Source organism: Vigna unguiculata, chromosome 1 (genome assembly GCF_004118075.2).
Source record: "Vigna unguiculata cultivar IT97K-499-35 chromosome 1, ASM411807v1, whole genome shotgun sequence".
Lineage (NCBI taxonomy): Eukaryota > Viridiplantae > Streptophyta > Magnoliopsida > Fabales > Fabaceae > Vigna > Vigna unguiculata.
Genome location: NC_040279.1, coordinates 22,478,507 through 22,490,066, shown reverse-complemented (window position 1 = coordinate 22,490,066; position 11,560 = coordinate 22,478,507). Strand labels below are relative to the sequence as shown.

The window sequence follows — 11,560 nt, the reverse complement described above, 5'->3', positions numbered from 1 at the left end:
ATTATGCAATTTGCATTTGGGTAGTGTTGAGTTGTTTGTAATTTGTTGTTAGATAGTAATTTGTATTTTTGTGATTTTGGTTTGTATTCAGAGTTTAATATCATTTAGGATTGATTGTATTGAAGTTTATTTATATTTTAATCAAAATTATAATTTAGTATTTTTTTGGACTGCATAAAAAAATTGTATTTACTTTTAATTAAGTGAGTCAGTAAGCTAACCTATTTAATCCACCAACCTGTTATGGATTGGGTCGGGTTTGAATTTTTTTCGCTTGCTAATAAGTGAGCCATATTGGATTGACTCACTAAGTGGCCAACTCGTGGTGGGTTGGGCCAGGTGACCCATTTTGACAATCTACCTTGTACAACTTTAAAAAACTTGCTTTTGGAAGAAGTCACTCAACCCAAACATGACATTAGCTTAAACAGAAGTCGCCTAAATCTTCTATGACTTTGATTAAGGGTATGATAATTTCATTTAATCTTAATGGAAGTCGTCTTTCATCCCAACAACTCCAATAGTTACACAAAAGTTGTCATGTGCTCTCACAACTTCATATGCACAAGTCATTTTTGTAGAAATCGTCAAACCATTGCACAACTTCAATATAATTTATTTTTGGAAGATGTCGTTCAACCCTTGTGCGACTTTAGAAGCTTGCTTTTGGAAGAAGTCACTCAACCCAAGCACAACTTTAGCTTAAGCAAAAGTTGTCCAAACCTTCCACGACTTTGATTAAGGGTATAATTAATTATATTTAATCAGAACGGAAGTCGCATTTCATCCCACGACTTCGGTAGTTACCCAAAAGTCATCATGTGCTCTCATGACTTCAACACCACATGTCAAAAATTGTCAATGGTGGTGACAACTTATTCACAATGAAGTCACGCTAACAAGGCATGACTTAGTCCTAAACGTAATTTTTTAAAACTTGACCTAGAAACATACTTTCAATAGCAAATTAACCCAAATTGGTGAAAAACCCATCATATTTAAGTATTCTTTAACTAAAAAAATATAGAAGAAAATAATTAGTTTAAAAAATTTAAAATTAAAGAGAAATTCCAAAATTGTAAATAATTAATAATTACTTTTCGTGATAAAATAAAATCTAAATTTATAAAAAACAAGCCGTCTTAGCTCAGCTGGTAGAGCGCATGGCTTTTAACCATGTGGTCATGGGTTCGATTCCCACAGACGGCGACAAGTACGAATTTTTTTTACGTCCCTTATTATATACATTATTGTATATTATATTTATTGAATAAATTTAACTTTCATTTACAAAATAGAATAAGTATTTAAAATTAAAATATATTATTAATCCATATTTTTTCATAACATTAAAACTAATTAATTTAAATGAAATCAAACCATTTAAATGGTTTAAAAATAATTCCAGAAATATTTAATAAAAAGTCAACTTTAAATCAAATATCAATATTTATGTAAATAATAAATTTAGTTCCAATTAAAAAGAAGGACGACATTGCTCCGATACAAAAAGTGTCCAATTTAATCAAATGCAATGTCTCAAAATTTATTTGGAATGAAATGAGATCTCTTCCTTGGGCATCCAGTAATTGAGAGTTTAAAGTATGCTCAAACATGTATTCGATCAGAAATTAGTTTTGCCATAGCAAGGTTGGATCAATATTAAAGGAATCCTGGAATATAAAACTGGAAATTTGCAAAGAGAGTTCTTATGCATTTGCAAGACACAAAGGATTACATGTAAAAGGTCATATCACTTTGAAGTGACTGACTATTCAAATTCAGATTTTGTTGGATGTGTGGACTCAAGGAAATCCATATCCCGATACATCTTTCTGACATAATTAAACAAAGGATAATAACTTGATAAGTTCAAAAATATATATATATATATATATATATATATATATATATATATATATATATAGTGTAAACATTAAGTTTATTCTTTAATCTCTAAATCATTATATGATCATGTGGAGGAATGTTAGATTATTTTTAATTTAATATTGACTCATGCAATTTATAAAATAACTTTAATACATAAGTTTCTAATAAGATAATTATTATATTATAAATATATTAAAGTTATCATAATTATTTTATACATGTTAAAATTAATTCTCTTACTTTTAACTTATGGTCCTTCAATCACTTTTCAAAGATAACATTTTGAAGAAGTTACATACATCCTTATTATGTAAAAAATAGTATCGTTCTATAAATACATAATAGAAGATATCAAAGAAAACATTCTTTATATAAGTAGGAAAGTCATTAAAAGAAATAAGAAAAGAAAAAAATATTTATCACTATTAAAGAGATATTTTGTAGTAGATCTGGATAAACTTTTGGATAGGAAGTGGGTCAGGCCCGCCAAGTCAATCCGCCAACTTACCAAGAAAAGAATGAGTCGGGGTGGAGTTTTCAACTTGCTAACCCGCTATAGTTCGGTCAGCCTAGCTTGCCAACCCCTATGTTTAGAATTAAAAATAATTAAAAATATAATTTTTATATTATATAAACAAATATATATATATATATATAATTTATAAACAAAAATTTAAAAAAAGTTAAAAGAAAATTAAAAAAAAGTGGCGACCCAGCCCGTCAACCCGTCCTGAGGCAGGACGGGTTACAGTATCCAACCCATTTGCTAGTGGTGGACCAACCCGACTTGGCCCGTTTTTGGTAGAGCCGTCAAAGTGGGTCAGAACTTGTGGGCCAGCCCGGCCCACCACATGTTTGGGCTGGGTTGGGTTGAATTTTTTTTACAAATGTCAGTACGGGTCAATTTTTGACCCTACCCACCAAGAACCCGGCTCAATTGGTTGAACTCGTGGTGAGCCGGGTTGGCCCACCAACCCGTATGGTCACACACATTATGTTGGGCTTTGCAATGTTAGGCTATTTTATTTTAACCAAACACATTAGTGGGTTGGCAAATGGAAACCTAGCTTCAACTCCAAATGGATGGGGATAAAGAAGATGCTTCAAGATATGAAAATGTTGTGGATTTATCCATTCAAGACTCTAATATTATAGTTGGATAAGTAACAAGAATGCTTTAATCTTAGATAGTAATTTTTTTTAGTTTTGGTTTGTATTGGTGTTTAACATCATTTTGGATTGTACTTAGATTATATTGAAGTTTATTTAAATTTTAATCCGAATTATAATTTATGACTTAAGAAAAAAAATTATATTTTATTTTAATTAAGTGGTCTAGTGAGCCGACCCGTTTAACCCACCAATCCGTGGTGGGTCGGGTCGGGTTCGAAGTTTTTCGGCTCGTTTATAAGTAAGCCGGGTTGGGTTGGTCCACTAAGTGGCCAACTCGTGGTGGGTCGAGTGGGGTCGGGCTGGGCGACCCATTTTGACAGCTCTAATTTTTGGCAGGCCATGCCAAAACGGGTCGGACTGGCCTGTTTTGTCACCCCTACTTTTGGACCATTCCAACAAACTCAAGAACAAAAAGTCTGTTATATTTAAATAAAAAAATCATTAAAAGAAGTAAGAGAAGGAAAAACATATATCAGTAAAGAGATGTTTTGCAATAGATTCAAATAAATTTTTTGACCCACTCTACAAATAATACACTAAACACTCGTTTAAGTCCGCATCCCGTCTAAATTCACATTTGAAAAGGAAGATTTCTCAGATAAATAATGTTGTGACTTTATTTTCAAAAAAATTTATATAAAGTCATTTGAGTTTGTATTCTATTACATTTTATTATATATATATATATATATATATATATATATATATATATATATAAAATAAAATGTAAGAGATTTAAAACTCAAATGACTTTATGTAATTTTTTTTGAAAATAAAGTCACAAAATTATTTATCTGAGTATATATATATATATATATATATATATATATATATATATATATATATATATATATATATATATATATATATATATATATATAAAGTATATGAATAAAATAAAATAATAAGTTCTTTTTGTAAGATATCTCTTATCATATATCTTATATCTCTCATATTTTTATAATCTCTACAAATTTTCAACACTCATAATATTCCATGTCGTAATTATGTGATCCATAATATTTCATATTGTAATACAACTCTTAAAATTTCATAAGTGTGTGTATCCCAATTAAGCGAGTGTTTACTGTAGTTGGAACAGAAAGTGTGTTGTTTGAACGATAAATTTAGTAAATTTTGAAAGGTTTAATTACTCGGATGGTACCCACTTTGGTACAGGTATGTCAATAGGTATGTCAATATGGTACCCACCTTTAAAAAAGTGTCAACTGCATCCCAATTTTTGAAAAAGTGCTTCAATTAGGTCCCTTTCAGACATAGTTGACTAACATCGTTAACGATGTGCCACTAGTCAGTCTGTGGTTTTTTTAATTTTTTTTAATTTTTTGAAAAAAAAAAAATGCCACGTGTCAAGTCCCTTGTGTGACACGTGACATTGTCAGTACCACATGACATTGCAATGCCAAGTGTCAGTGTCACTATCAGATGTCATTGTGTTGATTTCGATTTAGTCCCTATATATGTCTTTTTGTTTCAATTTAGTAAAGTACATACTTATGTGTATCTGATTCAATTTAGTCCCAATTTTTGTAATAATTAAAATATTTTTGTAATCCATTTTTTATAAGATTAAAACTAATTAAGTATAAATATGTTTACAAAATTAAGAACTAATATTTATATTGTTTCCTTAATTTCAGACCAAATTTATTATTTGTATAAATGTTTTACTAATATTTTTTTATTAAAAATGACATTTTAACATATTACTTTATTAATTACTTTTTTATTAAGTACTCATGTTTTGTTAATTATTATTTTTTCCAAAATATAACAATATTGTCTCTTACTAATTTTAAACCAAAATTTCTATTTGTATGAATGTTATATTAAATTTTTTTATTAAAAATGACTTAATAAAATGAATTTTACCACAAAATTTTAATATAAATATCAAATACTTAATTTTTGTAAAAATTTTATACTTAATTACTTTTAATTTTATAAAAAATGAATTTTAATTATTAAAAAAAATTAGGTCAAAATTGAATCAGATACACATAAATAGGTACTAAATTGAAACAAAAAGACATATATGGAAACTATATCGAAATCAACACAATGACATATGATAGTGACATTGACACGTGGCATTGCAATGCCACGTGACACTAACAATGCCACGTGTCACACACAGGGACCTGACAAGTGGCATTTTATTTTTTTCAAAAAATCAAAAAAAATCAAAAAAAATCAAAAAAATAAAAAAAACAAAAAAAACCCACAAACTAACACGTGGTACGTCATTAACGACGTTAGTCAACTCCGTCTGAAAGATACTTAATTGAAACATTTTTTCAAAAGTTGGGATGCAACTAACACTTGTTTAAAAGCGGGTACCAGATTGACACATCTGTACCAAAGTGGTGGGTACCATCCGAATAATTAAACCATTTTAAAACGTTTCAAATGTTTTTGTATGTGTTTAAAACTAAAATGATATGTGTTTAATGAGGTAGCAAAATAAAAAAAAAAATGACTTTACTTATTATTTTCGTTTCATATTTACTTATTTTATTCAATTTAATTATTAATAAAAAAGTTTAATAATTTTTTTAATTTTAAAAAGGTAAAATGTCATCACTGTCTATTTAATAAGTAGAAAATCATTAGAAAACGAAAATGAACAATTTTAGTTTATACATAATATATATTTTTTGTGCAACACCTGGTCACAGTTTATAAGAAGACTAATCACGTCAATTCTAACAAACAAAAATATCACTTTGTTTCAATTTTAAGAATTAATTGAACCTTCAAAAAAAGGGTTATATTTTTACCACTTTTAAATCGAGAGACTTTATTAAATATTTCGAGAATAAAACAAAAAAATCAAAATAATTAAAAAAATAAATAAAAATTTACATTATTAATGTGTTTTAATTAAATTCCTCATTACGTGAATATTTATATTTACATTTACTTTTGTTTTAGGAGCCTTAAATTTATACACTTGTAAATGTACATAATTTAGGGTCCAGTGAGTTGGTAACATCACAAATGATTTACTTAGTGTGTTAGTTTCATTATGTATTTATATATTTTATTTTTTCTCATTATTAATATAAAAAATTAATTAAGCTTTTTAATTTTCTTAATAGTATATGATGATTTGATATGACATCATCATTATTTATTAAATAAGTAAAAAAAAAAAAACTCATGATTTTAGTTTACACATAATAAAATTTTAACAAACAAAAATGGCATAATCTTACAATTTTAAAAATGGACTAAAGCATGAAAGGACTATACTTTTACATGTTTAAAATTGAGAGAGACTTGATTAAATCTTTTATTAAACGAGGATTAATTAAAGGCACTTCTTTATTATATAAAATGGAGTCCAACAAAACATCTAGGTCATGAGTATCCGTTCAAGATTTCTTCAACAAGCTTTCCCATCTCAGGACCAAACCGAGAATTCTTCTAAACTTTTCACCCTCATGAACCTCGAATGCTGGCTATGAGAAATGAATAGTAAAACTTAATAAAATAATCCCTTTGTTGGTGACAAGAAAGAGAAGGAAAATATAATGTAAAATATTTTACATAGATCAGAGGTAAAATTAATTTATAATATATAAATATATATAAAATTCATTTTATAAATTAATTTTATATCATCAAATTGAGTTAAATTTAATATTTATTTATTAATATTTTTAATATGGTATTAGAACTTTTAGTTTTTTTTTTTTATAATGTAATCTAATTACTATTACATCATTTATAAATATCCAGTCACACAAAGATACACATACTTTTGTAAGAATTTGTATTCTACTTCATCTAATAACATCTAATATGATCGATTTATATTGTATAAATGAATATAAGATTAAATATGTTTTCAATCCTTAACATAATAATTAAAATTTGTCTCTCTTCGAAATTATGATATAGTTTGGTCTTTAAACTTTAAAAATGAATAAATATAATCATTTTTAATTCAAAAATTTTTATTTTATTAACATGTCAAACGGTGTTTTACACTGATATTTGAACTAAAGTGTATCAAACAGTATAAACAATTTAAATGTTATTTCAAAACATCACTTGACACATCAAACAGATTTAACACAATTTAATTAAATAACTATATTTATTCATTTGAGAACCAAATTATATCGGTTTAAAATTTAGTGACCACAAAATATATCCACTGTTATAAATTTTGTAAGTTGAGTTAATTAAATTTGTGAATATTAGATGGTATGGAAGGAAAAACGGTGTAAGAAAGTGGAGGAGACAAAGGGAAAAGAGAATAACATGATAGCCGCAAAAATTGACGATGATGGAGCCGAAAGCAGATAACGTAGCTAGCATTCATTTTCAGCAATGAATCAGATTCTAGTACATAGCTTATTAATTATTGCACTTCTGAAGTCGCATGCATGTCGCTTAGTGCCCTCAATCCCACGCTTATGCATCGGAGTTCAACGTCAGACAGGTTTCTGCTGCCACTATCAGCCACCATATTACTCAATCTTTTCTTTGTACTATAAGCTGATATAAAATATATGGTAGAATAGCTCTTAGATTATTTATGTTTGAAAAAAAAGTTAATTTTTATAAAATTATAAGTTATACTTTTTAAATTTTGAAAAACAAAAGGCATTTTTTTTTTCAAATACTAAAAACAATTTCAAATATTCAACTCAAAATTTTAGGGGCCACACAGTGGAGTTGAAGTACTTCTTCTTTTTGTGGTTTAGCTTTTATTTGGCAAGCCACAAAGTAAGAAGCTCATTGAGGGTTCCACATGTGTCCGTTCACTCACTTAGTTCTTTTTTTTCATTATTTAAATAAGTAGCATTTTTTACCTTTTTGTTCACTAGTTAGTTCTGTCCCGTTTCCATCAAAGCACAATAATTGATCTTTATTAAACCACGTATGGAAAATAAAGGGTTTTTAATGAAACTAAGAAGTTTCGTTCTTTCTTTCTTCCAGATATCTTGATCTAAAACTTAATGCTTCAAATATATTTCGTTTGCTTCCTTCCAATCTAGGTAAGCTTTTAGGATTTTCCATTATAATGGGAGAGGACAAGAAATGATAATTATAATTCATCATTGAAAAGATGAATTGCGTTTTTTGTTGCTTGAAAGACATGTTGGTCACTCTTGCTAAGTTAAAAGTCGTGTATTTCGTCTACCAACATTATGCAACTTATGCGGTCCCAAAAGCATTATGTTACAAAAATTTATGCCACAATAGGAAACATCAAATGAAGCATTAAGAACAATCCACTAATGTAATCCTCATGAAGGAGAAATCGCATCTGATATCAAGAAAGTACTCCAAAATGGAAGATGAATGAGATCATGTAGAAGGCACAACACATTTAACAAGAAGAGAACAATGGTAAAGCCACAAACAATTGAGAACATATGATGAGAATCAAAATCATTAACATTTAGTTTAAATTTTGAATTATGGTGAATTTAATAAATTTTAGATTTTCCCGCGCTTTAGGAAAGAGTATCTATTAATTTGCCGAGCTATTATTATTTCTAATTTTATTTATTTAAATAATAATACCCGACTACGATGTTACATTTTCTCTCCTTCATGGTCCTCTTGTTACCCACTTTCTTCTTCTTGGCTGAGTGTCGTGTGGTGGTACCGCCTCCTCCGGTGGTGGCGTCACGGGCATTGGGCTTTGATCATTAGGCTCTGTATCGTAAAGGTGACTATAGGAATCGGGTCACACATCATAGAATCATGATCTTGGTTAGGGTTGGAAAATTGAGGATCGAGATTGGGTAGGGTTAGGGTTTCAGTTTAGGGAGATTGGAAAATGGTAGGTGGTGACTTGTGCGGTGGTGATAGGTCCTTTGATTGGCATTGTTCGATGATGCTAGGGTTAAGGGCTTCGTCAGAGATTTAATTCTTAATTAGGTTGGTCATGGCAAGAAGGAAAAAAAATAAAAAGGGAAAATTTTTCGAAATGGTGAGAGAGTGAACTATGAAAGACTAAAGGAATTTTTTGTTATAATATATTATAAAAATGTTGCCCTCCCACTTTCTATGCCAGTTATAGGTCTAACCAGCATAGAAAGTCTTCTCATTTATTATAAAATTGTTGTTGTTCCAATTTTTTATGTCGGTTCTAGATATAACCAGCGTAGAAAGTCTTTTACTTTATTAAGAAATTGTTACCACACCCATTTTCTATTTTGGGTCTAGTGGTAACCGGCATAGAAAGTCTTATAATATTTACAACTCTGTATTACATCACTTATTATTTGGGTGGATAATAACCTATATAATAAAACGTCACGAAAAGTTATTTTTGCCCTAGTGGAGTTAGAAGATAAAATGAGAGAGTATTACACTTACCTTTAAAGGCACTCAAGTGACGTCTAGTCACTCAAGCATCAACCACCGAGACTATGGCAAGCTCTCAAAGATGTTGGAAGCAATGATGGATCTTTTAAGGGACTCGAGGGGGCCATGGCTCCCATAACATTTTTTGAAATTTTTAAAATTAATATATTTGTATATTTAAAACTAAAATTTTTAAAAAAATTTAAATTATATGTAGTGTATATATTGATAATTGATGAAAATTAAATTAGATATATTTTTAGTTCTTATAACACAATATTTAATGTTAATAAATAATAAAATATAAAATAAAGTATACTAAAGAATACAAATATTTAATAAGATATGTTTGATTTTCTTTCTTATTGTCTTTTGGGTTGATCACATATTGTACACATTTTTTATAACCGTTTTTAATTGGCTTAATTATCATAAGTCTTTTTTTAGTAATTGTGTCTTTGAATTTTTGATTTAATTATGATAAATTATTTTTTAATATTAAACTTAAAAAAATAGGTATATTGACAATTGTAAGTCTCAAGCGAACACCCGACAAATTAAAACGTTGTCAAACCTCATATGAGAACAAAAATCCAAATATTACATCATATGTTTAGTTCCAAAAGTAAAGAATGATAATATATTTTTCTTCAGAAATTGATATGATAATTTGGTCTAAGGTGTCGTCATAACAAACTATGGGGCTTTCATTATTTGGGAAGATGAGTTTTGGTGATGCAGTCAATGAAAGGATGCCTACAACTGTTTCTTGTTGCTGATGAATTGTTGGTCACACCCCTAATCCTGGGATTGAGTTGTATTCACTTTCCTCCTCGTTTCATTAGGGGTTGTTCCCTTGGATAGGATCCTCGACCCCACGTAGACAGTTAACTCCTTTCCCTTACCTGGTTCTCGATCTTGATCCTCCTCTTCAATCTTGCATTTTCATCCTTTAAGGCCTCAATCTCTTCAGCGTTTTGTATAGTCAAGGAACTCCTGTTGCATTTTTGTATAGGCTTCTAGTGTAGCGACCAAGTCAATGAAGGGTCCAACTCCTCTTGCTTCCACTATTTTTCTCCTGGTGGACACTATCTCCTAAATCTTCGAATCTTCACAACTTCCTCTTTACAAAATATATGTCGGCCCCACGATGAGTGTTCTTATGAGGTTGAAGTATACTCTATAAAGTCTCCTAAACAACTTCATGTGTCCACGAACTCGACTCCAAAGGGGACTCGTCTACTAAAGTTACAAAACAGAAGGGGGTGCCTGCAAAAGACACTTAGATGTCAAAGTTAGTTTAAGGTGTTAGGGAATCAATGTCAGAGAAAAACGTAAATGTGTACTTCGTAAAATGTACCTCTTATACTAGGATTCATGGGTCTTACCTAGTTGGGTTTTGGTTTAGTTGACCTAATTACCTACTAATCAGACTAAGTTAATTAACTTGTGATTTACCTTCTTTGGATGATAGTTATGCTGACTTGACTTGTTGGTATGGTTCGAGTACATGTCGTCCAACAAGGTTGACATGTATCCGGTTGGGCCATGTACGTGAAAGGGTACCTTGGCTGTGATTAGTCAAAATATCTTATTATGCTAAAAGAAACTCATCAACTATTTACTAATCCAAATATCAATCTACATTAGATAGAAATGAGAAAGTTTAGCACTATATAAGGTAGAAGACTCATACATCTATTGTCTTAAAATTTGGGTTGAAGGTGAGGATAATCCCTTATATGGATTGAGCTCAGGTATCATTGGTATTATTTTTTCTTCCTTGATGATCCTAAAAACTCATTAGTGGTATTAGAGCCGATGGTTAGTCTTGGTGAGCAGCTCATACAAGTACTTTATGGTTCCTGTATTGAAAATTTTCCTGACATAGGATTCAGGTAAGCTTGTCCCTTTGATGAATAACAATACGAAAGGTGGTATCAATTCCTCATGTAGATTAAGCTTATGTATCATTGATATTTTCAAGGACAGATCTTCATTAGGATTCAAGGGGACCATGGCCCGCTTCCCCATACACAAATTTTAAAATTTTTACCTATGTATAATAGATTTTTTGTGATAACATAGAACTTTGTGATAATTAAATTATACGGATTAATAAAGTGAATAATTTAATATTAAT

General features: G+C 29.4%; 1 non-coding gene across 1 annotated transcript; it reads left to right on the top strand.

Annotated features, from left to right (window-relative positions):
* Positions 1-1,136: 1,136 nt before the first annotated feature.
* On the top strand, positions 1,137-1,209 carry TRNAK-UUU. The gene has a single exon. It is a non-coding gene; the product is annotated as a tRNA-Lys (tRNA).
* The last annotated feature ends 10,351 nt before the right edge of the window (positions 1,210-11,560 follow it).